The following is a 6,000-nucleotide window of genomic DNA, read 5'->3' on the forward strand; positions in this document are numbered from 1 at the left end:
AGCCCTAGCCTGAAAATCTTTATTTTAGTTAAAGTTCTTTCAGTCTCCAAAAGCACTTCATGTTCATCTGTGAAGACGTAAGGTCCCTTGTATGCACGTGCCATTTCAAACACAATATCTGGAGGAGCCATTTTTTGGCTTCACCACTGGAAAGTCCTGCAGCAACAACTCTGAGATTCCATCTTACATCCATCAGAATGGCTAAGATCAAAAAACTCAAGTGACACTACATGCTGGCGAGGATGTGGAGAAAGAGGAACACTCCTTCATTGATGGTGGAAATGCAAACTTGTACAACTGCATTGGAAATCTATCTGGTGCTACTTCAGAAAACTGGGAATACGGCTTCCTCAAGACCCAGCTATTCCACTCCTTGGAATATACCCAGAAAATGCTCCACCAAACAACAAGGACATATGCTCAACCGTGTTCATAGCGGCCTTATTCATAATAGCCAAAACCTGGAAACAGCCTATGTTCTGGCCTGCGGGGTCTTCAATGGGTACCTGTGGAGGGGGCAGACAAGTGGGGGGACAAGAGACCCTGGAATGCTCCAGCAGGTGTCTACCTTTACAGCTGCTATAATCACAGAAGAGGAAGGAATTCCAGAGAGAAAGGGAAATTGTAAAAGATCTGGTTAGTCAGGAAAAAGTTCCCGGAACTGCTGCTTGCAGGCTGCTGGCCTTTAATCTGATCTTACCAGTAGTCTTACTGGAAATGCTAGTTTATAGCCAGAAAGGAGTAGCTTGGGGGTCTTAGAATGACCGTCCCCCACAATAAACCACAACAGGTGTCTAACTGCTGATCCACGACAGGGTCAGCTGGTTTCTGGTAAATGACAGACCACTGGAGAAATAGGAACCTAGCCCCTCACAAGATGGCTAAACATTGGCCATATAGCCCGTCCCCTACAAGCGTAAATGTCCCTCAGTTGAAGAATGGATAAAGAAACTGTGGCTACATTTACACTATGGAATACTACTCAGCTATTAAAAACAAGGAAATACCGACATTTGTGGACAAATGGATGGAACTAGAAATGATCATACTGAGTGAGTTAACCCAGAAGCAAAAAGACTCACATGGTCTATACTCACTTATAAATGGGCACTAGCCCAAAAGGCATGTCCCATGAAAGTCTTCACTTACCAGGAGAATGGGATAGATGTGAGGACATCCTACTGGGACTCTAGACAAGAGAAATATAGGATATGGAGAAATAGAAGGATCCAGAGGGTCCTAGAAATCTACAAGAAGAACATCTTGATGGGTGGATCAGAGCCCAGGGAGGTCTGCTCAAACTACTGCACTAACGAAGTACAATACAAGTAGTAAACACTGAACCCCTACTCTGATCTAGCCAATGGACAGGACATTCTCCACTGTTATGTAGAGAGCAGGGACTGACTTTGACTTGAACTCTGGTGCCCCATATTTGACCACTTCCCCTTGGTGGGGAGGCCTGGTGGCACTCAAAGAAAGACTAAGCAGGCTACCAAGATGAGACTTGATAGCCTATGACCATAGAGAGGGGGAGGAGGTCCCCCTCAGTCATAGACCTAGGGGATGGGGAATAGGGTGAAAGCGGGAGGGAGGGAGGTACGGGAGGATATAAGTAATAGGATAACAATTGAGATGTAATCTGAATAAATTAATTAAAAGTATGTTTATAATGGATGGACTGAAATTTTAAAAAGCACAGACTATTTAAAAATGGAGAGAGAACATCTAAAATCAGGAATTAAAACATAAAGTCATTTACTATATTATGGAAGCAGAATGTCAAATCAGGGGTAGAAATTGGGACTATATAATAGATGTTATAGGAAAACATGGGAAATGTATAAAATAAACTGGATTAATTACACAATATATTCTAACTTAAATACTAAATATATGAATAAACTCTTTAGTTAAACGAATAAAAATGATATCCCGACTATTTCTTAAGTACACAAGTGTCCTGATGCAGCAGATCTTTATTCACTAACAGGTTCCAAAGGTGTCATGGGATGAGAAAGACAGAAAAAATAGAAGGAAGAAAAGATGAAAGCTGGTGTGGGGAGGTCTTGCACGAGACAGGTCTCATGCCAAGCAAGCTGATTAAAAAGAATAATATCTGGTATACTACTTCCAGGCAAAAATGGAAGGAAACGGGGCACTTCTATGAAGACAGCAGAAACAATCCTACAATGCAATAAGCACAGAAGGAAGTTAATCAAACATGCTGCATAAGGGTAATGGGATCTTAACAACATTAGTGACCTAGCCCACAGTGGCCTTGGGATTGATAACCATAGCCACATGTGGTGGTAAGAATTGGGGGTCTCAAGAACAGTGGCAACCCCTCCCAAAAGGCCCTGGCAGCAGAATATGACCAATTCTCCCTAGCATATTCATGGTTTCAGGGAAGAAGCTATCTTTTTTTCTGTACCTCAGGCTCTAGTGAAAGCTGCTGAGGCCTAGGCCCCAGGCTTTTACTGGATCTGCCAAGCATCTTCCTGGGGTTTAGAAGGAGCTATGCTGCTTCTCCACACATGGGAAGGTCTTGCTTGATCAGGCTAAGCCTCAAGACAACAGTGTTTTCCTTTCCAAATAGTTGTTATCTGGGATCTTCGTGACCATATGACACAACTATGCTTTTCTCAAGAAGAAAACTGGGTGGTGATGGCACACCAGGCCTTAGTGTTGGTTGTGATGCTGTAATGCTCCATCGAGCAGCTTGTTAGACTCCTGTTCCTTAATATGAGGAATGGACTTGTCCAAGTTGTCTCCTTTGTTTTAATTTGGAGCCAAATGTCTAGATAATCCTAGTGAATGAGCATGTTTTCTAGCACCTAATCTCTAACAACCCTGGTTAACAAACTATGTGTTTTGGAGAGTTGTAGAGGCAGCCCGCTCTTAGCTAAATTCTACTTTATGGAGTGCTACCTAACACATGAGAGTCCAATTTCCATTTGCAGGAAATTAACTCCAAATGGATCTCACTCCTAAGGTTTAAATGCAAAGTGCAGAAATTCTAGAGATACTAGAGGAAATAAGACTCTCTGAGTTTGGTGTCCTGCCATTTTCTAATGCTTCACAAATATGTCTGTCAGATATATTGGGCCAGAAGGCTGAAGATGATGTTCCAACATTACAGAGTTTTGGGTGTCTGTTCAGGCAGTAAACTGTCTCTGTCATTTTTTCATTTTGGAAGCTGCTAACCTGCTGTTCCCTTTTACTCAGGTAATTAAATTTATTCCTTCTCAAGTCTGATGGGGTTAAAGAGAATTAATTTTAAAATTAAGCTTAGTTGTTTAAAAATTAAAAAGATACTTTTAAGTCTAGATAGATACTTTTAGGTTGCTGGATTTGAGCTTTAATAGATGTTGATTTAGGTTCAAACTTTAAACTTACCACAATAGAATAGATAATGTTTTCTACAAGCTTGCCAAATACATTTTGATTAGAAATTGTGTGTGTAAGTCTTACCTATTAGTTTTTGTAATTTTTCATAATTGTACTTACTGAATATAAAAAATGGCCTTTTTTATTTTGACAGAAAAGGGGAGATGTTGGGGGATAATCTGATGTATCTGATGCTAATTATCGCTTGCTGTCTGACCCACCTTTTGCTTAATAAAAAGCCATCCCACCTGGGCAGGGCAGGAGATAGGTGGGGCTTAAAGAGGAAGGAATTCTGGGAAGAAGAAAGGACTGCCAGGAGGAGAGAGACCTGAAGTGAAGAGAGGAAGGCTGCAATGGGTTAGCTGGGGGAGAAGCACATGGCCAGTGGTGTGGATGGAGAATCCAGATGAAGAACACTAGCAAGTATTTGGGATTATGGATGGAAGGCAGCTTGATAGAAATTATTAGAAGCAGATGGCATGGGATTGAGGCAGGGATCCCATGTCTGCCCCCCTAAGGGAGGTAATTTAGAGGATTGATATCTGCCCTGCCCCAGGTTAACTAAGGCTATTTTAAAATATAACAATTGTCTGTGTCTTAACTGATTGCTAGCCAGGCCTACAGGTAATACAGATAATACTTTTAATTTCAAAAACAATAATAGGAAAACATGGGCATCTGTATAAAATAAACTAGATTCATTAACACAATATATTCTAACTTAAATACTAAATACATGAATAAAACCTTTAAAGAAACAAAAAACTATTTCTTAAGTACCCGAGTGTCCTGAAGCAGCAGATTATTACTCAGTGATAAGTTCTAGAGGGGAATGTGCCATGGGGTGAGAAAGACTGGAAAAGTAGAAGTTAGAAAAGATAAAAGCTGGTGTGGGGAGGTTTTACACAAGACAGGTCTCATGTCAAGCAAGCTGATTAAAAAGAATAACATCTGGTATACTATTTCCTGGCTAAAATGGAAGGAAATGGGGCACTTCTGTGAAGACAGCAGAAATAATCATACAATGTAATAAACACAGAAGGAAGATAATAACACATGCTGCATAAAGGTAAAACAGGGGATCTTAAGAACATTACTGACCTATCTCAAAATGGCCTTGGATTGATTGATAATCACAGCCCTATATTGTGGTAAGAGCTGGGGGGGGGTCTAAGGCACAGAAGCACACCCCTCCACTCCGATAGCCCTGGCATCAAGCCATGACAAACTCTCCTAAGCATATTCCTGGTTTTTTAGAAGGTGCTATCTATTTCTTTATACCTCAGCGCATTAGTGAAAGCTCCCAAGGCCTGGGCCGCAGGCTGTTACTGGATCTACCAAGCATCTTCCTGGGTTTCAGAAGGAGCTCTGTTCTTCTCCACTCATGATGGACTCAGGAAAAAACTTGCTGGACCATGACAGCATTTAATACAACAGTGTTTTCCTTTCCAAATAGTTGTCATCTGGATCTTCTTGACCATATGGCACAACTATGCTATTCTCAAAGGAAAACTGGACTTTCATGGCACACCAGGCCTTAGTGTGGTTGTGACCCTGTAATGCTCCAGTGAGCAGCGTGTTAGAACCCTGCTCTTTATTGTGGGGATTGGACTAGTGATGGGTTGTAAAGCATTTGTCTCCTTTGTTACTATTTGGAGCCAAATGTGTAGATAATCCTAGTGCGTGAGCCTTTTTTTAGGACCTAATCTCTACCAACCCTGGTTAACATACTATGTATTTTGAGGTGTTGTACCTAAATTCCACTTTATGTGATTTACTATCCCATAAGCATTGGTAAATCGTTTCTGTCGTCAATTCTAATCTTCTACATCGCAGCGTAGTACTGGAGCGCTAACACATGAGATTCCATTTACTACCTCTACGAAATTAGCTCCAAATGGATCGCACTCCTAGAGGTTAAATAGGAAGTGCAGAAACTCTAGTAACACTAGAGAAACTACAATGCCCTGAGTTTGGTACCCTGGCAGCTTCTGATGCACAGAAAGCACTGTGTGTTTCTACACACAGGCCCTGTTCCCGATGCTCTGCACAGACACAGAGCTCAGTTACGCCAAGGCCACCACGTGGGCGCAGGTAGTTGCAGGGACCACAAAAGACCTCACAGGACACCACGTTAGCCACTGCTTCCGACCCAGCGCCAGGTAAAGCCCATAACACGGGCTCCAGAGGCTCAGCCGCCCACTCCTTCCCAAACAGCGGCCCCTTGCTCACCATATCTAGGCTTCAGGATGCCCTGTGGACTCCTCACAGCTCACTACAGAGATCTGAGTAGCAGTTACTCAGCTTCGGAACTGAGCCCAGAGACCGGAAGAGCACGCCTCCCTCAGCTTCAGAACTGAGCCCAGAGACCGGAAGAGCCCGCCTCCTTTTTTGACTGGTAGTCCTCCCGCACGTTCTGATTGGCTAGTAAACGCTGAGAGAAAAAAGTACTTCCCTTAGGAGTAGAGTTCACAGAAGGAACACAGTGATTCCTGGAACTATTTTCAGCCACAGGCGCTGGTCTTGGAGATTGGCATTTCACTAGCCCTGCCCCTGGCCTCCAATAGCTGAGACTTCCGTCTTTCAGCACTTTCTAGGTGTTGGATTGGA

At 42.6% G+C, this 6,000-nt stretch overlaps 1 pseudogene; it reads right to left on the reverse strand.

Annotated features, from left to right (window-relative positions):
- The window catches only part of LOC127210122 (zinc finger protein 431-like), a 50,385-nt pseudogene extending 44,760 nt beyond the window's left edge, over nt 1–5,625 (reverse strand).
- Between the last annotated feature and the right edge of the window lie 375 nt (nt 5,626–6,000).

Source organism: Acomys russatus, chromosome 27 (assembly GCF_903995435.1).
Source record: "Acomys russatus chromosome 27, mAcoRus1.1, whole genome shotgun sequence".
Lineage (NCBI taxonomy): Eukaryota > Metazoa > Chordata > Mammalia > Rodentia > Muridae > Acomys > Acomys russatus.